The sequence below is a fragment of the Tupaia chinensis genome, unplaced genomic scaffold (genome assembly GCF_000334495.1).
Source record: "Tupaia chinensis unplaced genomic scaffold, TupChi_1.0 Scaffold145870_1, whole genome shotgun sequence".
Lineage (NCBI taxonomy): Eukaryota > Metazoa > Chordata > Mammalia > Scandentia > Tupaiidae > Tupaia > Tupaia belangeri.
Window position 1 is genome coordinate 5,042,677 of NW_006205727.1, and position 22,955 is coordinate 5,065,631.

At 40.8% G+C, this 22,955-nt stretch overlaps 1 long non-coding RNA gene across 2 annotated transcripts in view; it reads left to right on the plus strand.

The window, feature by feature from the left end:
• Positions 1-22,955, plus strand: part of LOC102500456 (uncharacterized) — a 52,873-nt gene that overhangs the window by 21,772 nt on the left and 8,146 nt on the right. The window contains exons 5-7 of one of the 2 annotated variants that reach the window (XR_003547916.1): positions 12,482-12,574; positions 14,427-14,538; positions 22,088-22,124. This is a non-coding gene — a long non-coding RNA (uncharacterized LOC102500456). Of the gene's footprint in view, positions 1-12,481; positions 12,575-14,426; positions 14,539-22,087; positions 22,125-22,955 lie in introns of those variants that run through there. The other variant, XR_337418.2, reaches the window with a different exon arrangement.

A 22,955-nucleotide genomic window follows, 5' to 3' on the forward strand; every position in this document is an offset into this window, starting at 1 on the left:
AAAGAACTCCAGGATTCAAGCACTGAGCTTAGAATGCCTCCACTTCCTTGGTGTTAACCATCAACCTCCCATAGTAGAGAAGGAGTTCAAAATGTGCCACTTCAAAACATGCTGCTTGATATGTTGATTATCTTAAGCTGAAGACACTTGAGAAACAGCAACCAGGAAGGACTCTCTGCCCTCTCCCTTTCTACCTAAAAGCAGGTCATAATATTTCCCAAGAAAGGTATTCTCCTTGTGCAGGAAAGAGAAGAACCTCCTCATCACTGGGAATCAATGAGGTAAGATAGTTATAAACAAAACTACTAAATAATCCTTACTGGGGCCAGCAGATGGTGTAGCCATTATGCTACTGGTCTCCCACATGGCCGACTATGGTATGAGTCCTGGCTTAAAACTCATACCGGGTGCTAGTGTATGTGCATGCATGCTCAAGATCCCAGGAGGAGAAAAAAGGAAAAGGGATTGCAGTGTGACCGTCCCCCTGGGGAGGTGATTTCTCGCTTTTCGTCACTGTCTCTCTAACAAGCACACACACCCTATAGCAAAAATTTTTCAAAAAAAAAAACAATAATAATCCTTATCTGCCATCATGTTCCCCCATATATTTTCTAGTGTGAGAAATGTGCCCTCCCACCCAATGCCAAGGAATGGGCACAGAGACACAAGGTGCAGTGAAGGGAGACTTTAATGGCAATCTTGCAAGATTGGGTGTCTGATGGGCAGGCACACCCAAAACAGAACAAACAATTTATACCGTAGTGTGCAAGTCCCTCCTCATTGACTCAGTGCTATGGGGTGTACAATCTTCCTAGATGTTGCCCAAGTTTCATTATTCCCTTATAAGGCACGTATTGTCTCCTTCCCCTCTCTCTCTTATCTGACAGAAAGGCATAGCAGCTCAGGACAAGCCTGTGAAAAAAGCTCACCAAATGTCCTGATGAGGGCCAAGAATCAGGAAGTAAAAAGGAATGAAGGGCAGGTGATCAGCCGCCATCTTGAGAAATGATTTCTCAAGAGTGACCTGTTGTTTTCGGTTTTCATCTATTGAGAAACTTTCTGGGAATGTGTACTTTCTGGGGTTGTCACATCTGCAAACTTTTGTTAAGCTGTTCTTGAAAATGAACCCCTCCGACTATTGTCTTACACTAGTATCTGTCTCACAATAAATTGTTCATAACCCAAACGTCCCTTTTTATCACATCCCCCAAATTTATCATTGTAAGGTGGGAGCCCCAAATCTGAGAAGGCTTACATGTGATGTTTACTGATCCCAAAGAAGTCACCTAAAGGTCCAGCAGAGACAGATGTGAGTAATTTTTTTACTTACATGTAGGAAGGATACACCGATGATGGCTGGTTGGTGGGTGATCCTCACTGTCAGTGGACATATAGCAAGGTTATAAACGTTTCACATTAAAGCATAAGTCACTCATGGAGCAGTGGAGGCTCCTTGACACCAAGGCAGGGATCTGGTTTCTTTCATTTTTTAAAACAATGTTCTTTTTCTTTTGTCCAGAGGACACATGTACTCATCAGGGAGAGAGAGAGAGAGAGAGAGAGAGAGAGAGAGAGAGCGGGGGAGAGAGGGAAAGTGAGGAATCACCCCCCGGGGGGGGGGCTATGCCACTAGATGTTGCCCAAGTTTCATTATTCCCTTATAAGGCACGTATTGTCTCCTTCCCCTCTCTCTCTTATCTGACAGAAAGGCATAGCAGCTCAGGACAAGCCTGTGAAAAAAGCTCACCAAATGTCCTGATGAGGGCCAAGAATCAGGAAGTAAAAAGGAATGAAGGGCAGGTGATCAGCCGCCATCTTGAGAAATGATTTCTCAAGAGTGACCTGTTGTTTTCGGTTTTCATCTATTGAGAAACTTTCTGGGAATGTGTACTTTCTGGGGTTGTCACATCTGCAAACTTTTGTTAAGCTGTTCTTGAAAATGAACCCCTCCGACTATTGTCTTACACTAGTAACTGTCTCACAATAAATTGTCCATAACCCAAACGTCCCTTTTTATCACATCCCCCAAATTTATCATTGTAAGGTGGGAGCCCCAAATCTGAGAAGGCTTACATGTGATGTTTACTGATCCCAAAGAAGTCACCTAAAGGTCCAGCAGAGACAGATGTGAGTAATTTTTTTACTTACATGTAGGAAGGATACACCGATGATGGCTGGTTGGTGGGTGATCCTCACTGTCAGTGGACATATAGCAAGGTTATAAACGTTTCACATTAAAGCATAAGTCACTCATGGAGCAGTGGAGGCTCCTTGACACCAAGGCAGGGATCTGGTTTCTTTCATTTTTTAAAACAATGTTCTTTTTCTTTTGTCCAGAGGACACATGTACTCATCAGGGAGAGAGAGAGAGAGAGAGAGAGAGAGAGAGAGCACACCTGCCCTCACCCTTGGAGAATGGTCACTCCATAATCCCTACTCGGTTTCTCCTTCCTTGAGGGATTTTAGGCACACATGCACATATTCCTGTTGTGTTTTCAACACGGGATCTGGGACTTAAATACACATTCAGCCATGTGGGATCAGCCACCTTAACCACCACACATGGGTTGGCCCAGGGTCTGGTTTCTACATACATTGTTTGGAGATTATGATAACAGTTTAGTTTACCAGTCATCAGAATCAATAGGAAAGAACAGGTAAGTTCAGCTCCCCAGTCTCTTTATGCTGATGTGGAAGATGAGCTCTTATCTCCAGAACAGTCACAGCCAGCTCCATGAGATAAAGGTAATGGGTATAAGATGCTGAGGAGACCCAGTTGTGGCTTGTAGCTGGGTCTGAAGAAGAAAGGAAGGAGGAGAAGGAGATAGCTCAGTATATGGAGCATACACATTCATTCTTTGTATAAAGAAGTATATAGGCTTTTGAACTAAACAGCTGTTTGGATCTTCATTTTCCTTCTGAAGACTCCTGTATATGTATAAATGATGTTAAATATGTATAACTTTTTTCTTGTTAATGTGTCAATATAATTCTTTTTTCTTATAAAATTTTAAAATTTATATTACTTTTAAGAGGATATTGCTATGTCACAATCCTACTTCAACCTCTCAAGTATCTGGGACTACAAGCATGTGCCAGTATACATGGGATTTGAACTTAGGCCTCCTATGTGGCTTCAGCCTGCCAAGCAGCATCATCAAGCAGCAAGCTCTGCTGTGCGGGGGCTAGGTCATATGTCCATTTGATTCTTTTTTGGGGGGGGAGGGAGAGGTGTTTTGTTTTTTGGGTTTTTTTTTTTTTTTTTTTTTTTTTTTTTTATAGTGTGTGTGTACTGGCTGGAGAGAAGTGAGACGAAAAGCAAGAAATCACCCCTCAGAGAGGATGGCCACGCCACAATCCCTTCTCCATTCTCCTCTCGGGATCTTGGGCACACACACACACACACACACACGCCCGGCATGAGTTCTAAGCCGCCGGATCCGGGACGCGAACCACGGTCGACTACATGGGAGTCCAGCAACATAGCCATTATGCTAACTGCTGGTCCCTGTCCATTTAATTCTTAGACCAGCCACAACCTCAGGGGGCAGAAGATAGTCCTCCCCTGGAATAGCAATGGTGGGAGTAGTGCTCATGATACTTCACAGGTTATAAAAGTACTTTTATAAATGTTATTTAATTTAATAAGTGCAACAGCCCTTTGAGGTAGGTTTATTATCCTCATCTTCCTCTTTGGGAAACTAGGTTTTGTTAAGTGAGAGGATTTGATTTAAACAAGATTTTCCAACTGGACATCTAGTATAATTTGGCCAGGCCAGAGCCTGCATCACTCAGTGTGAGGAAGAGATGGAAACACACACCATGTGATTCAGACGTTCCTGCTTCCTGTCTTGCCCTGACTGCTACTTTTTCATCCTCATCAACTCTCACACTCCCCTCCTCAGTCTTTCAGCCCCAGTCACATCTTTCTTGCTGTTCTTTAAGCCACCATGTGGCCTCATGACCTTGGTCCTTGCTGGAACCTTCCTCCCCAGGTAGTGGCAGGCTTCACTCCCTCCCCTTTTTGAAGCCCCTGCTTAAATCTGACCGATCAGAGGCACCTTCCCTGGGCAGCCTGTGCAACCTCAAACTCCTCAATTCCCCATCACCAGGGACAGGGCAGTGCACCTCAAGTGCAGACTTAAGCTGAGTTTTGAAAGTCAATCAGATGCAAAGCCTTTAGAGAGTTTTAGGGATAAGAGAAACATAGCTAAAATGTAATTGTTGGTGATAGCACATGCTCCCACAGCTACTGAGACTTGGGGAAGACACAAGAAGTTGTTTGCAAACTAATAGACAAATAGGGATTTTTCTAATGTGTGACAAAGGAGACTGGATAGATCGTGACTCTCATTTGAATGAAAAATGTAAGTACATCTTTGTTAGTCTCTAGAAGTGTTTGTTTGGCAGAAGAGTTCAAACATGAGTAAGTATATTTTCACATAATTGATGCAACACATATGAAAGTAAAATGCGAACACAAAATTTTTAAAAAATGGGCTGAAACAGTATCAAAGTGCACTCGGAATTCTGAACAATATCAGTGATGGAAAATCCCTCCCAAGAAAAAAAAACAAAAACAAAATTTGTGTTAATCTAACTTCTAAGTAATTGATAGAATTACTTTTGAGAGGTTTCTTTTATCTTTTATCCTTTTTTAAAGTTAGAGAGTTCATGTGCACAAATGAGAGAGAGAAAGCGCGCGCGCACGAGTGTGATACATACAGAGAAAGTAAGTATCCCTCTAACGGGGCCTGGTCTCAGCACAGTCCTTTTCCCTCCAATTCTTTATCTCATCAGATGTGAAGTCCATGGAGCCAGGACTTGAAGCCCATCGGCCATGTGGGATCCAGCTTCCTCTGTATAGAACTTAATGGCTCTGCTGAGAGGTTGGTTTGCTTCTGAGTTTTAAAAAGTATGTATAGGACTGGTCTGGGGGCTTAGTGGTTGAGGGAACCAGATTCCACTCCACCAGCCACATGGTTTGAATCTGCATCTCAGCAACTTGAAAAACATGCTAGACATGTGTGCATGCCTCTAATCCCGATAGGATAGAAAAAATGGAAAAGGGATTGTGGCATGACCACACCCTGCTGGGCTATACTTTCTCCCTCTCTCTGTTTCTCTGCATACTTGCCCTCTGGAAAGCATATGTGCCCTCTGAAAAATTTTTTAAATGTATTTTAAATCAGCATATTGTACTGCTTAACCTTTAGAAAATATGATAGTATTATGCTTGGAAGTTAATTTAGAGATCTATAAACTATACAAACAGCCCCTGACACAGGCAGACATGGCTACATACATTTGTTTAAAAACAAGTTTGTGATGAATGTCTTCAAAAACTTTATGTAAAACGGGAACCAGCAGTTAGCGTAATGGCTATGTCACTGGACTCCCACTTAGTCAACCGCGGTTCGTGTCCCGGACCCGGTGGCTTAAAACTCACGCCGGGCGCGTGTGCATGCGTGCCCAAGATCCCGAGAGGAGAATGGAGGAGAAGGGATTGCGACGTGACCATCCCCCCGGGGGGTGATTTCTCCCTTTTTGTCTCTATGTCTCTCTCTGTCTGTCTGGCGAGCGCATGCGCCCTACAGTGAAAATCTCTCAGAAAAAAAAAACTTTATGTAAAATGTGTATTATGAAAATACTATGCATGGATTTCACTTTTTTTTCTGCCAAAATACACTCATACTTTAATTATATTTTTCCAGGAACTTTTTGAAGTGCCCCAGGGTAGTCATTTAAGTTTACTTTGGATACAGTTGGTAGGCTCCAACTCTGCTTATGACACAGATTTACGTACAGATTAACTGTAGACAAAAGTAATTGACATATCTCACCATACTCTGAATTGAGCAAAACTATGCAAAAGAGATCAATGCTGATGAAACCATTCACAAATTTGCAAAAGGCTCTTTTATACACATAACAATGTCTTACTATGTAACAGTTGTACCACAATTGGCAGCCTAAGGAACACACTCTAATTATCTCATGGTTTCTGTGGATGAGGAATTAGGGCATGTTTGGCTGGGTCCTCTTTTTCCAGGTTTCACAAAGATGCAATCAAGGGGTCACCTCAGTTTATACTGGGAAGGATCAATTTCCAGGGGGTGGTTGAAAAGATTCAGTAACTAATGAGATGTTGGACTGAGGGCCCCAGTGTCTCACTGCATGTTGATCAGATGCACCCATAGCTCCTTGACACCTGGGCCTTCCCAACATGACCCTTGCTTTCTTAAAGCCACAAGAGAGAGCAAGATGGGGAACAATCTAAATTAACACAACTACGTCTCGTCACCTCTGCCACATTCCATTGGTTAGAAGTAAGCCTCAGGCCACATCCACACTCGGGAGGAGATCACACAAAGCATGAACAGCAGAAAGCAGCCATCATGGACCCTCAGAGTCTGTCTGCCACATGTTTATTTCATGACTAATGAAAATAACTTCTTATATGATAATTTGTCCATATAAAGGAGGAAAACATTAAAAAATGATCTACTCAGTTGTCCAATGGACTAGGTATACCACTGCCGTTTACCATGCTTGATTTTTATCTTAGCACTTATCTGATTTATTGTATATTTTCATTATTTTACATACTGTTTAGCAGTAGTTATGTTTTTATTAATTTATAGCAAATAATAAAGTAGTTTAGTTTTGGGAATGTACACACACCCAGCTGACATGATTTTCAACCCATTGGGTTTGGGACTTGAACTTTGCAGTTGGTGAGTGCTTTAATCTCCATGCCAACTGCTGGTCCTGTGTTTTTTTGATTTTTTAAAGTAATGTTATTGTTTTCAGTTTTTTTCAGATTAATTTCACATTTTACATAAGGTTCCCATCACAATGTATATATATATATATATTTTAACAGAGAACTTTGCATATTTTTATCTGTTAAACGTTTCTTCCCTTTGCACCTCATACTCACCAACTACCACCCACTCTCTACCACCACTCCCTTCCACTACAGACTCTGATATTTATACTTACCCTCTCTATTATCCTATCTTTGGATATTTCCACTTCTGCCATAGAGTGCATTCATTCAGTATATACTGAGTGGGGATAGCAGTGTGTATCTTTCCAAGTCTGGCTTACTTCACTCGATATTAAATCTTCTATATTCATCTACTTTGAATCAAACGATAGGGTCTTATTGTTTCCTATGGCTTACTAGTATTCCATAGCATATATGTGCCACAGTTTTGCCTCCAGCCATCAGTTTTTGGAAATTGAGGTTGACTTCATATCTTTGCAATTATGAATAATGCTGCAGTAAACATGGATCCAATGGGTCTTTCCAATTGTTTTCCTATCCTTTGGGTAAATACCAAGGAGTAGGATTACTGGGTCACATGGTAGTTCTATGTGTAGGTTTTTGAGGAACCTCCATAATGTCTTCCACAGAGGTTGTACTAATGTACGTTCCTACCAACAGTGTAAGAGGGTTCCCTTTTCACCACAGCCTTGCCAGTATTTGATTTCCTTTTTTTTATTTATTTTTAATCCTAGCTATTCTAACTGGAGTTAAATGGTACCTCATTGTGGTTTTAATTTGCATTTCCACATGACAAGAGTGTTGGAACATTTTTTCATATGCCTCTTGGCCATTCATAAGCCTTTCTTGGAGAGTGGTCTATTCAATTCATTTGCCCATTTTTAAATTGGATTATTTTTTTTTTTAGGTTAACTGCTTGAGTTCTGTATATATGCTGATTATCAATCTTTTATCTGAGTAATAATTTGAAAATATTTTCTGAATTTTATTTCTTTTTAAAGCTCAGTAATATTCTATTGTATGTACATAGCACATTCATTTATCCATTCGTCTGTTGATGGACATTCAGGTTGTTTCCACCATTGTGAATAATGCTGCATGAGCATTGGAGTATAAGCGTCTATCCAACTTCCTGCTTTTGTTCTCTGAGGTATAATACCTAGGCAAGAAGGTTTTTGACCATCTGAGTTCTGATTGGTGCCACTTTTCCTTTCAAATAAAGTCTGGGTCTAATTGTTATATCATCATAATATCTTCATTTTTATCCCTTTTCCCTGCCCCAAATAAGAATAACAGCATGTTGATCAATTGGAGGGACATCTGGCCTACCCCGGGTTTTCCCCAGGAGTCTTTATGTCCTCAGAACATCTGATGACAGCCAGCAGTTAAATGTCTCTGCTTTCTAATTCGTCACTGGAATCAGGCCCTTAGCCTGGGACTGGGCCTCAAAAGCAGTGTTGGGTCTGGGTGGTCGCACAACAGTAAAACGTGACACTCTGTGAGGCTGACCCACCTGGGAAGGTTCCAGGTTTGCAGCTGGAGACCTCCCTGAGCACGTTGGGCATGCCTGTCAAGCCCCTGTTGGGATCCTGTCACTCTCTCTCTTTCTCTCTCTCTCTCTTTGTATCTCCACAACTTATGGAAGAAATAAATAAGTTTTAAAAACAAGAAGAGGAGGAACCAACAGATGGCTTAATGGTTATGTCACTGAACTCCCATGTAGTCGACCTTGGTTCAAGTCCTGCACCTGGTGGCTTAAAATTCATGCTGGACACATGAGTGTGCTTGCCCAAAATTCTGAGAGAAGAACAAAGGAGAATGGATTTCAGCATAGTCATCCTCCCTGGAGGGTGTTTTCTTGCTTTCTGTCTCTCTGGCAAGCACATGTGCCCAATAGTAAAAAATCTCTCTTAAGAAAAAAAAAAACAAAAACAGCAAACTACCAATATACACAGTAAGTGCCATAGTGGAATGGAAGGAAAACACAAAGGAGACATTCCTAGTCTAATTTGAGGGTGTCAGGGAAGGTTCACAGGTGAACAGAAGCTTGATTTTGAAAGAAGGGATTTACAAAAGGAAAAATATGGGCCAGCCAATGGCAGGGGGGCGAAACAGGCGGGATTGTCATTGAACTCCCATGTAGCCTACTGCGGTTCAAATCCTGGACCCGGTGGCTTAAACTCACACCGGGCACGTGTGCGTGTGCATGCATGCCCAAGATCCCGAGAGGAGAATAGAGGAGAAGGGATTGTGGCGTGGCCATCCCCCCAGGGGGTTGATTTCTTGCTCTCTGTCTCTCTGTGTTTCTCTGTCTTTCCGGAGAGCACACGCACCCTATAGCAAAAACCTCTCCGGAAAAAAAAAGAGAGAGAGAGAGAGAAAAAAAGCAAGCTCAATCAAACTACATTTTGTGCACTAGCTTAAAATTCAGGGAGCACAGGAAAGGGAAAAATAAAATATGATTTATTTTATCTTAATGGCAAAAAGGAGCAGTGAAAATTGAAGTTCAAAGGTGAACAATTTTTTTTCTTAAACTTTTTTTAGTTTTGTTGAGAAGATAGTAAAGAAGCAGCAATAAGAATGAGGATTGATGATGTTTGATTCTTCTCCTGTCTGATCTTGCCTGTGCTGATGAAAGGATGTGTCTGTCCCTGCTGAGGGGAGAAAAGAGTTACCAGGAAAAGAACCAGGATGTGTGTTATAGTTATAGTGGTTACCCGCAGAGACATGCACAACTAAACTCAGGTCATGTGGTAGACACTGTGAACTGCTTACCCAGTATCTATACCTCCATTTTTATTTGCTATCCCTGATTTTGGGATGGTAGTATTTGTGGTATACCCAATTCAAAACAAAACAAGCAAAGAAAAAAAAAATCACTTCTGTCTTTCTTGTCTTTCTTGTAGCTAGGAATGGTCACGTGCACAGTTCTGGCCAAAGTCATCTAGTAGGACTTCTAGAAAAGCTCTTTAAAGGGAACTGAATCACTTGTCATAAGCATTTTATCCTCCTTCGCTCTTTCCCCTTTCCCTGCCTGGAATCTGGATGTGGTCACTGGAGCTCCAGCAGCTTACACCTCACCTTACGTACCTGCTAAGAACCACTGAGGGAAAGGCTAGGAGGACCCTGGAACTCTGAGAATGGCACAGAGCAACAGAGCATCCTTGAACTGATGGCCTTAATCTTGTTACATAATAAAAAGTTTAAACTTCCATATTTTACAAGCCACCATTATTGGCTTTCTGTTATATACAGTCAAACTTAAACCCTAAACAATATACATTCAATCGCATCTATTCCCTTTGGAGTTTGCCAGGTCTTCAGATACCTAAGAATTTCATCCTAGGCTATGTTTATTCTCCATAAACTTACAGAAGATTATTCCAACTATGGATGGTCCAAAATATCAGCCAATTTGACTTTTGTATCTTTCTTTTGCCACAGCAGTACAATCTCATATGCCCAAGAGCTCAAGAATAAATGAATGAGGGACCAGCAGTTGGCGTAATGGCTATGTCGCTGGACTCCCATGTAGTTGACCACCGTTCAAGTCCTGGACCCGGTGGCTTAAACTCAAGCCAGGCATGTGTGCGTGCATGCCCAAGATCTCAAGAGAAGAATGGAAGAGAAGGGATTGCGGTGTGGCCATCCCCCCTGGGGGGGTGATTTCTCGCTTTCTGTCTCTCTGTCTCTCTCTGTCTTTCTGGTGAGCACACGCGCCCTATAGGAAAAAACTCTCCCAAGAAAGAAAAAAAAAGAATAAATGAATGAATGAATGTTCTGTTGCTGATCCTTGCTTTTAAGAACACTAAAATGCAGGATCTCTGGAGAAAATTATAAACAATAAACTTTTGTTTAGAAGAGAAAAACAAATCAACCTGTTTCCATAGTGTCTGAAATAGTTCACGATAGTGTGTATTTGTTCATTTATCTGTCATCAAAAGAGCACTTTGCCTAAAAGAAAGGTCTGACTAGTGTGCAAAATGTTTTTACAATCTTTTGCAAAAAATGTAGTATCACAACTGAAACTTCTTTTGTCAATGGTTTTTGAGTGAACCAAATAGTTTTTATTTTAAGAAAAATGCAGTACCCTGGACAAAACCTCTGGAATACGTGTATCTTGCTCTTTTTATAAGTTTCATCTACCATGCCCTTCTTTTCTGTAGGATATAAACTTTCACAAAGCAATGATATGTCACTTATTTTTGTGCTCTTCTTACCTATGTCGGAGAATAAAGTGTGTGGCAAATAGAAAATCTTCAGCTTATGCTTGAAATTGGATTGAATCATCTGCTTTATTATCTAGTAACCTCCTGGTAGAATTTGAAGGATGACTGGTGAAAAAGTATTTGGAAACTGATATATTTACATTCACAGAGCAAAAACACTTTATAAAAATCAATTTTATGTATAAGAAAACCATCAAAATGTTAACAATAGTGGGATTACCATTTTTCCAGATTTTCTACACTTGACATGCATAACTTTGGCAATTAAAAAAATTAACTGTGGGGTCAGCAGGTAGCATGGTGGTTAAGGCACTGGAATCCCACATGGTCAACTGCGGTTCAAGTCCTGGACCTGGCAGCTTGTTTTCTCACTTTCTATCTCTGTCTCTCTCTTTCTCTGGTGAGCATACATTCCCTACAACAAATTTAAAAAATGATAATAATAATAAATAAAAGTAAATAAATAAATATATATTTTAAAGTTAACCTTTAAAGTAAAAAAATTTTAAAGGACTAAATATTGGGGGTTGCCACCCTCCTGCCTCAGCTGCCCAGCAGGGATTATAGGCACAGGGCACCACAGATGCCTTTATGTGGGATCAAGACTCTAACCTGAGCCTCCCATGTGGTCCCAGCTAGTGGAACACAGTGTCTCCGCAGCATGTGCCACTGCAGCTGGGCTGAAAACATAGTCCTTGTTAAAAAAATCTCAAATTCTGATGCAGGTTAGAGTAGAAGAAAAAGGATCGAAGTGCATATTAGTTAGTCTGACTTCCCAGCATTTTTTGCTGTGCATCATGTTCTCCCCAAAACACACAATGACCTCATAAAATTGAGTTTGCAAGTTCTCAATCAATTACCATATTCTGATAATTCTATAAGAAGGAATCGGAGGTAAACTTTTTGATCTAGAAAATATATATGCAATGATCATCTGAGCAAGTAACACAATCTTTTATAAAGTAAACAAGGCACAGCTGTTTCCATCATGCTGACTATAAGAAGATTATCATACTCAGAAAGGAAATTCCAGGAACCTGCCTTCTAATTAACATGGAAATGAAATCCACACAATAAATATGTATCCACAGTTTATGCAATCTCAGGGTACAATGGAGATGAATGCAGTTGATCTAATCTGGTTGCATTAGGAACATGAATGTTTGCCAGGGAACATCGCACGGAAAGTTGATATTCAGTTCAATTAGGAAGAGCGAAGTAAAAATGAGGAGAGCAATTTCCTCTGTCCAGTTAAATTAGGCATCCAAATAACAGGCTACTCTTTGACCTTCCTGGGAAAGGTCAGGATGGCTTCTAATGGTCTCTAAATAAATAACTAGCCTATTCTTGCACATGCTTAATAAGAAGGATTTAGGAAAACATAGTCTAGACTGAAAGTCAGCCAAAGAAGATTCTGCAAGGATCTCTCTAATATATTCTCCTTGTTTCTATTTATCAGTTTTTAATTTGGAGATACCGGAAGGACTGGTAAGAGCATCTTATTCTGATTCAAACCAAACTGAATATGGGTTCTATTGAACGAAATTAAGAGGTAGGTCACTTTCTGCTTTTTTTGTTAATTTGGGTTGCAGCTGCTAAAGAAAGGGGGTTTTTAAAAAATAATTCCTCTGGATGCTTCTTCAAGGCCCCATTTGACATAGACGAAGAGCATTCGCGGCATTAGTTAAACTACATGATTTCTTAATTAGACTGGTGTCTTGCAGGACTGGGACTTAAGAACACTCTTGATCCTGCCCTAGGTTATAATTCCTAGCTACTGTTACAGTGATGGTCAGCCTGCTATTTCAGCAGCCCATGCTGCAAGTGTGTGGAAGTTACATCAAATCTCTCTTCTTGACCATCAAAGTCCATGTTGCCATAATAAAAATTGGTCATAGCATTGAATTAATAGGACAGATTTTAATGTATCTTTTTGTCCCCGTCTTCTCCTTATTTCATCAACATTCATTAAACATTTTCTATGTGCCAAGCTCCATGCTAGAAGATTTCATGCTAAACTCGACATTACTAGGTTTTATGAAGACATACCATGACTTTATTTGTTATGATAGAGAAGGTACCTGTGAGAATGCGTGTGGGAGAGAGAGGGCACCCCCCCAACAGGGCCTGGTCATGCCACAATTCTTTTTCTTCCAATTCTCTATCCTGTCAGGATTCCTGGCATGTGCATATGTGCCCACCGTGTTTTTTGAGCCAGTGGAGCTGGGACTAGAACCTTGGTCGACCATGTGGGACCTGACTTTCTCTACTCAGCACCTAATCACTGCGCCTGAGGGCCAGCCCTGAATTAGGTTTTTCTTTTTTTCACTTGGAACCATGTGTCTTTTGAAATGTCAGTGGATTAGATTATTATCCTGAGGTATAACTAAAGTAATACAAAAATGTCTGGAGTTATATTTTTAAATGATCATTATTGTTATTATTATGTAATATGTATGTGTGCATGATTTTAAAAACTAAAACAAAACACATGTTATAAATTAGAAGCAAAGTTTGTCCTTATCTGTCTTCTCCAACTCCAAGCTCTTCCCCACTGAAACACAGTACATTGTAAAAACGGCCACATTACTGCATAGTTCCTCCCATTAAGAGGTAGGGTTCCCTCCAATCAGCTTGTTTCTTTCAATAGAATATGGTTAGGGGCCAGCAAATGGCATAACGGTTACATCATTGGACTCCCACATGTTTGACCATGGTTTGAGTCCTGGATCCAGCGACTTAAAACTCACACCAGACATGTGTATGTACATGCCCAAAATCCTGAGAGGAGAATGAAGAAGGGATTGTGGCATGGTCATCCTCTCTGAGGGGTGATTTCTTGTTTTCTGTCTCTCTCTGTCTCTCCAGCAAAGGCATGTATCCTATAGCAAACATCTCTCTAAAATAAAAAATAGAATATGGTAGAAGTCGCAATGAATGAATTTCAAGTCTGGGCCTCAAGAGGCCTTGCAATTTCTTATACTGTGATCTTAGAACAATGCAGTTACCCTATGACCATGCTAGCAGAGCCTGCTGGGAGATGAGAAACAGTAAAGTAAAAAAGAATCATCTTTGGGTTGGCAGGTGGCATGGTGGTTGGGGTACTGGACTCCCATATGACTGACCACAGTTTGAGTTTCAGACCTGGTGGCTTGTTTTCTTGTTTTCTCTCTCTCTCTCTCTCTCTCTCGCTCGCTCGCTCACTCGCTTTCCCTCTCGCTCTCACTCTCGCTCTCGCTCTTGCTCTCTGGTCAAATTAAATAATAATAGGGACCAGCAAGTGGCGTGGTGGTTAAGGTGCTGGACACTCCCACATGGCTGACCATGGGTCGAATCCTGGACCTGGTGGCTTATATATATATATATATGTGTGTGTATGTGTGTATATATAATTTTTTTTAAAGAGCCATCATGATTGAGGCCCCTGCAAGCAGCCAAACCCAGCCAACCTGGTGAGAACTTCCTGGAATAACCTAGTCCAAATTGCTAAACTGCAGAGTTATCAGCTAAAAAACAGTAGGTATTTTAAGCCATTACATTTTGGGGTGATTCATTATATAGTAAAGGCTAAGCGATGCAAGAGGTGACCATTTGAACAGTTTCTGGCATCTCTCAGCTATAAATACAGAGGTACACCTAAAAACCCATGGAATAATGAAATGATATAGGAAGAAACCAGATATAAGAGCGTAACATGATCTTGGGGCAGATAGTACTGTAAACTATCAAGAAGGAAATATAAGGGAACTTGGAGAACAAAGAGAATAAGGGAAGCAAGGGGTTTTGATTTTGTACAAACATTGAAATTCAAGACCACATGCTCAGGAACTTATCAAACGTGGTACTTACCCACCCATGCGTTTGCTATCTGTAAAAGCAGATTCTTGCTGCTTCACTTTTTAAACCAGGTAGTATAATATCAACATGTAAATGGATCTGTTGTCTGGGAATCTGCAATCCAGAGAGAGAATTCTTGTGATGGCATTTGTAGGCTGAATTGGTATAAGGGGGGTTGTGGCCGCTGCTGCCTGACTGATATTTTTATCCCCTTCTACCATCACGTAGGGTTGGTACAGCTCTTAGCGAGAGGAAGCCAGAAACTGTCAAAATCTTTGTGTGTCCAGAGCAAATGGAAATCAGTCTCCTCAGAGACCCTGGTAACTGAGCTCGGCTGGCATGTGCTAAGAAGTACTGCCAAGGATAGGTAAAGACTGAAGAGATGGCTCTCCCCAAAGGAAGGCAGATCCAGGCCACTACACACTTAGTCTGTCAGTGCCAAATCTGACAATGTGTACGGGGAGACTAGACTGTTTTGAGATTGTGATAAAACTTTGCAGAAATGTCTTTATGGGCTGATGGGTAGTGAGAGGAGAATTGAGAGGTAAAACTTCAGGAGAAGGGATTTGACCAAAATTTTGGCTCTAGTGGAACAAAAACAACTCTGTGAGAGTCACGAAGTCTATAAACAATACCATCGTTATAACCAGTCCTTTGTATGTAAATTGGTTTTCTCCTATCTCTCTCAACAAGGTTTTGGGATCAGCTTTTTATATCTGAGATTTTGAAATTTCACAGTGATGAACATGTTTTCATTCATTGAGCAGGGAAATTGTCCCAGCCATTCAAGCTGGAAGATTGACCTTTATTTTGGGATATTTCCTTCTATTGTGTCTTTGATAAATGTCTCTTCATTATTTCTCTGTTCTTTCTCTCACTCCTTTTTAATTACCAGACTTCCTGACTTGCTTTTCTAATTTAAGGATCTCTTTTATTTTGTTTTCTGTGCTCTTTCTTTTCTTTTTTTTTATTAAAAAAGTAGTTGTTTGGGGCTGGCAGGTGGTGTGGTAGTTAGGGGCACTGGACTCCCACATGGCCGATGCAATTCAAATTCTGGACCTGGTAGCTTGATTTCTCACTTTCTCTCTCTCTCTCTCTCTCTCTCTCTCTCTCTCTCTCTCTCTCTCTCTCTCTCTCTCTCTCTCTCTCTCTCTCTCTCTTTCTCTCTCTCTCTCCCTTGCTCGTTCTGTCCCTTTCTGGTCAAATTTAAAATAAGTAAGATAAATAAAGTTAAAGTTAAAATATTCTTTTTAAAAAAATTGTTCTATTGGGTCAGGCAGGTGGCATGGTGGTTAAGGCAGCTGAATTCCACCTGGCTAACTGCACTGTTGGAGTCTCAGACCTAGCAGATTAAAAAACACCCTGGACTCATGTGAATGCCTGCCGAAATCCTGAGAAGAGAATGGAGGAGAAAGGATTGCAGTGTGGTCTTCCCCCGTGGCCGGGTGGGGATTGCTTTCTCACATTCTTTCTCTCCTGTTCTGTCTCTCTTCAGCAAGTGTATGTGCCCTATACCAAAAACCAAAGGAAAGAAAAATATTCCAAAGAGCATGTGTGCTCGTGTGAGAAAGTGAGAAATGCCGCCCCCCCACCCCAGGAGGATAGTCAATTCACAATCCCTTTTCCTCCATTTATCCTTTCAGGATTTTAGACACGTAGGTACCTGTTATGCTTTTTAAGCCACCAGATCCAGGACTTGAACTGTGCAATTGGCCATATGGGATCTGGCCTCACCAATCGCCAACTCTTTCATCTTTAGGGATTTTCTCAAATTTTGGAAATTCTTGGCTGACTACATGCTTGAATAAGATGCATCAACTAGTGGGTTTCTCTGAATCCAGTTCTTTCATAGAAGTTCCCCAAATGTCAGGATCTGTAAGGTTTTATTCTAGGATGATTCTATGTTTCCAGAAAAGAATCTTCCCATCTTCTGCGTGAGAGATTTAAGTCAGCTTATTGCCTGTGTTCAATAGTAGAAGTAAAACTAGTGAGGAGGGGACTGAGCTTGTGGCTGTTAATCTTCAATATCAACTTTCAATGATCATCATGTTTGGAAACTTTAAAAATTGCTGGACAGAAGTCAGAATTTTTAGAGACCTCTATCTTTCTTCTGCTTGCTCTCTTCCTCCACTACTTTTGGTGTTCCTGAGCCCAGAACCCATCTGGTTCAGTTTTTTTAAATTGTAGACTTGAGGAATGATAGCAGAAATTTAGGGTATAACTGCCTCTTTTACATAGGGCATGTACACTCACTGGAGAGAGATAGAGAAAGAAAATGAGAGGGAAAGTGAGAAATCTACCCCCTTGGGGAGATGGCCACAATGAAATCGTGAGATTCTGAGCATGCAAGCAAATGCATTTGGTATGATTTTCAAGTCACTGGGTCCAGAACTCGAACCATTGTCAGCCATGTGGGAATCCAGCATCTTAACCACCATGACACCTACTGACCCCTCTTTTGTACTTTCTAACAATCTTGCTTTCAGACCCAACTTGCTTCCCAATGGGTCTTTCTTTGCAAGCATTCTTACACCATTGATCATTCCTCCTTGTGTTACCTGTTTTTATGTACCACGGTTCATTGTGAAGCCACCTCCTATCTAGACATACAAGTCAGAGCTTGTGTTCCTTATTCTTTCCGTTACTTTGGGTAATTATTTTGTTATATTCTATGAGCTATTCAAAATACTACCACCTGTTCATATGATTCATATTTGGACTGACACTTTAATACAAGCTTTATGTTTTAGAGCTTCTACAGTTAAATTTACTGGAGAAGAGGGAGTTTTCATTCTCCTAAGGATATGTTTACTAGAATATGGGAATTAAAATACAAATAACATTGAAAATCCCAAGAATTAGTAACCTAAAACATTTTTCAAGAAATTTCCCTATTTGCCTGTCTTGTCTGTCACTGCAGTTAGATGAGTATGTGATAGAAATTTGACCTTATCTTCTCAACCACGGACTTGAATCAAATCAAAGACCCTCTGGGAAGCCAAAACTGCCAAGTTCAGATCTCCTAAAAACTTTAGGAAGAATACTGTAAGATAAAATGTCTTTGAGAATCAATCTCTTTTTGATACTAAGCACACAAAATGTTGAAAAACATATCAGGGACAATGTTGAGGTGGGCTTTTTCCTGTGAGTGTATCTCTCATACATATATCACAGAAATTACCTTAAGACATTGTCATGATCCTGCACAGTAAATGCTTACGTTTTATTGAAAAGAATTGCTGGGATTAAAAAAAAGTAAATTAATATCCTTAAGAAAGGCACTAATTTTTTTAAAGAATCTCCCCATCTTTACAGATAATCTACTCACTGCCCCTGGCATAGAAGAGCAAGAAGCCCTATATCCCAGAGGGTCACTGATTAGATCCAGGGGAAGGATTCACTGATAGTTTTTCCAGAAATCCATACTGTGGGTTTAAAAGAGAGTATCAGTACTAATTTTTTTTTTTCAGGAATTTTGGAACAGGAATTCTAAAAAATGGAGACGACTAGGGAGAAGGAGATGACATGATGTTGGGATTGGTGAATGTTTTGAACTAGTATCCTACAGAGAAAGAAAATGAAAATGGGACAGAAATGGGAGAGAAAGGAGGAGAGTCAGAGAGAATACACACGAGAAACTAAATCTGAAAGACCACACATGGTTACAGAAAGAGAGACAGAAAGAGGAGAGAGGAAGACATAAAAAATGTGTGGAAATAGAGAATTAAAGCATGACTTTCTTTTGGTACCAAACAAATTGAAATCCATGGTTGGTTTTTATAAAGTACATTTCCCATGAACCCTCCATACTTAGGCTGATTTGATTGGGATTTGCTCTCTAGATGAGTGGTCAACTCTGGGGAAACAAATTCAAATCTTGTGAAAATCTCGAGCTCTCACCGCTTGAGAGACGGTAGTGACCGAAGACTGCCTCAGAAGGAATATGAAAGTGGGGGGGGGGGCACTTGAACTGCAGCCAGCACAGCCCCAACACACATTGGTGCTAAGGATGGTGCTGACTGGACAACCGAAAATCACCTACAAGTCTCAGTACCTGGTGAAGTCTGCGATACCAGCCACAGGATTCCAGAGTCCTCATCTTAGTCGCAAATTTTATGAATTTCATTTCTATTCAGAAGGAGCCTCTCTCGAAACACTTGAGACTAGGAATGAAAGTTTTATCTAATCATTCTGACATTCTTGATTTCAGTTAAAAAAAAGATTTTGAGATTTCTGTTGTACAAGGCACTTGACATGGAACATTTAGTTCTAAGACTTAGAAAAAGAACAAAATGTACTGTGATGTTGACATATGTACACATACGTGTGTGTGTCTTTGTGTGTGTGCATTTTTGAGAGCAAAAATAAAAATAACAACAAATAATAATACACTTCCAGAGAAGCAACAGAAAAGGATAGCAGAGAAATCTCATGGTGGATATAAAGAAGAAAAGGGAACACAAAGCAAGATTATTATTTAGGAAAGAAGGGCAGAAAAAAAAAAAAAAGAAATCAGAAACTCTTAACCAGCAGATGACATAATAGTTACATCACTGGACTCCCACATAGTCGACCACAGTTCAAGTCCTGGACCCAGCAGTTTAAAACTCATGCTGAGTGCATGTGTGTGCTTGCCCAAGATATAAAGAGGAGAATGGAGAAAAAGGGATTTGCAGCATGGCCATCCCCCCTGGGGGTTGATTTCTCACCTTCTGTCTCTCTGGAAGCACATGTGCCCAATAGCAAAAATCTCTCTTAAAAACAAAACAATAAAAAACAAAGAAGAGTTCTAGGGTCAGCTGGTGGTTTGGTGTTTAAGGTAGCTGGATCCTGAATGGTCAGCTGCATAATCTGCGTTCTGGACACAGCTGCTTGAAAAACATACCAGGAGTGTTTGTGTGCATATCCAACATCTTGAGAGACAAATGGAGGAAAAGGGATGCCAGTTTGGCCATCCCCCTGAGGGGTGTTTTCTCACTTTTTCTCTGTCAATCTCTGATCTGCATCCACATGTGCCCTACAGCAATTTTTTAAAAAAAAGATGAGGGAACCAGCAGTTAGCGTAATGGCTATGTCGCTGGACTCCCACGTAGTCGACCGCGATTCACGTCCCGGACCCGGTGGCTTAAAACTCACACTGGATGCGTGTGCGTGCGTGCCCAAGATCCCGAGAGGAGAATGGAGGAGAAGGGATTGCGGCGTGACCATCCCCCCGGGGGGTGATTTCTCGCTTTCTGTCTCTATGTCTCTTTCTGTCTGTCTGCTGAGCGCATGCGCCCTATAGCAAAAACCTCTCCAAAAAAACAAAACAAAACAAAAAAGATAAGTACTTACTAACTTATGTATGTGAGAAAAATAATAGACCAATAAATCATGTCATGAACAGCACATTACTGGTAGAAATCTTGGAGGTATAATATTGTAGTTAAAATCTGGGTTAAAAAAACTACCAGGAAAAAAGATCTGGAGAAATAAGCAAGAAAAGCTATATGAAATAAGTTACTAATAAAAAAAAAATTAGTATATAAGAAACATTAAAATATGTCTAAACCACTGCCTATTTAACAGATACCTTAAATTAGAGGAACTGGCTAATGTATTTAGAGAAACTAAGCATTACAGTGTGTGGGGGGGGAGGGGGACACTTTGAATGCAGTATTTCAGAAAGTTGTCAAAGTAAATCCAGTTCTTTAAGACATCAGAGGAAAAAAATATGGAAAACGAGCACACGTGAACCTAGGAAAGACCTCCCAATTACCCTGAGACTGGGAGGGAGAGCACCGTTCTAGAGATGCAGGTGTAAAACTGGGGAGCCAGCACCTCCTGTTCGCTACCACCACCTCCACCCTGCATTTTCTCCCCCAAGCCTGGGTGACTTGGCTCCTCAAGTCATTCAGATCTTGCTCCTTCTCCTCATTGTCAGTCTGCCATTGTCCAAGTGGCAGCCTCTACTGAGGGTGAGGGGTATAAAACTAGTTAAGGATGAACCCAGAAGCATGGCCTAGAATAAGACAGGGATCACTATAACATACAAATAATGCACTTCAGGGTGAATTATTGATATATTACAGAGTGTTTTAAAATTAAGTTTTCTTATTTGGAGATAATTATAGATTCATATGCAGTTATAAGAAAATAATACAGGGCTGGCCCTATAACACAGTAGTTGGGTGCTATGCCTATGAAGCCAGTCCCATATGGCCAACCACAGTGTGAACCCTGGCCTGGTGGTCTGTAAAACATGCCAAGCACCTGTGCATGCAAGGCCAACACCTATGAAATGGAGAAACAGAAGAGTTCGGATGGCATTGCATTCACACCACATTGGGGAGGTACTTTCTCTCTCTGGTGAGCACTCATGCCCTCGGGCATTACCAGAAAAAGAAAAAAGAAGAAGAAAGAAAACAAAAAGAAGAATACAGAAAAATCTCTATACCCTTTACCTAGTTCCTCCCACTGGTAATATCTTGCAAAACTATACAAAAACCTATTTTATTTCTATGTATTAGCAAGGAACATGTAGACACCAAAATAAGAAATAAAATAGAATTCCTAACATTCAGGGAAAAAAAAAAACATGAAATATCTATGCATAAATCTAATTTATACAGGGTGTTATAAATTATATTTTAGTTCTAATTTTGGTACCCACATATTCATTGTTGTTACTTAGAAATAAAATTGATTTTTGTGTATTTATCTTGTATTCTGAGATGTGACCAAACAAATTTGTTAGGTCCATGAGTATTTTTTGTAGATTCCTGGGAATTGCCTATGCCAACAGTTTATCTTCAAACAGGAACAATTTTATTTCCTCTGTTCCAGTTTGTACACTTTTAATCTCCTTTTCTTTCATAATTGAATTACCTAGAATTTACAGCACTATGTTGAATAAGAGTGGTGAAACTATGGGCCAGCAGGTGGCATAGAGGTTAAGGTGCTGGATCTCACATGGCTGACTATGTTTGAGTCCCTGACTCAATGTCTTGAAAATTACACCAGGTGGGGCCAGCAGATGGCATAGTGGTTATGTTGCTAGACTCCCATATGGCTGACCACAGTTCAAGTCCTGGACCTGGTGGCTTGAAACTAATGCCAGGTGCATGTGCATGCATGCCCTACGATCCCAGGAGGAGAATAGAGAAGGGATTGCAGTGTGGCCATCCCTCCCTGGGTGGTGATTCCTCACTTTTCCTCTCACTGTCTCTATCTCTCTCTCTCTTTCCAGTGAGTGCACATGCTCCATGGCAAAACTCTGTTTAAAAATAAAGGAAATTGCACCAGGTATGTGTGCATGTGTGCCCAAAATCCTGAGAAGAGACTAGAGGACAAGGGATTGAGGCCTGGCCATCCCTCTGGAGGGGGAGGAATAATATCTCACTTTCTCTCTCTCTCTCTGGTGAGTACACATGCCCTATAGCAAAAACTTAAAAAACAAAAGAAGGTAGTGAGACTAGACATGTCTGCCTTGTTTCTAATCTTAGAAGGAATACATTCAAACTTTTACCATTAATTATGATTAAATGTGATTAGCTGTGCTATATGGCTGCACTTTGTTATTTTTTAAAGAATGATTTATTTGGGAACCAGCAGTTAGCGTAATGGCTATGTCGCTGGACGCCCATGTAGTCGACCGCGGTTCATGTCCCGGACCCGGTGGCTTAAAACTCACGCCGGGCGTGTGTGCGTGCGTGCCCAAGATCCCGAGAGGAGAATGGAGGAGAAGGGATTGCGGCGTGACCATCCCCCCTGGGGGTGATTTTTCGCTTTCTGTCTCTATGTCTCTCTCTGTCTGTCTGGCGAGCGCACGCGCCGTATAGCGAAAACCTCTCCAAAAAAAAAAAAAAAAGAATGATTTATTCAATTTTGAAATTATTACTTAATTTGTTATAGGGCATGTGTGCTCACCAAAGACAGAGACAGAGAAAGAGAGAAAGTGAGAAAACAAGTCAGCAGATCCGGGACTCAAACAGCCGTCGGTACGTGGAGTCCAGCGTCTTAACCACCATGCCACTTGCTGGCTCTGGACGTATTAAGTCTAGGAAATTCCCTTCTATGCCTATTTTATAAAGAGTTTTTATTTGTTACCATGAAAG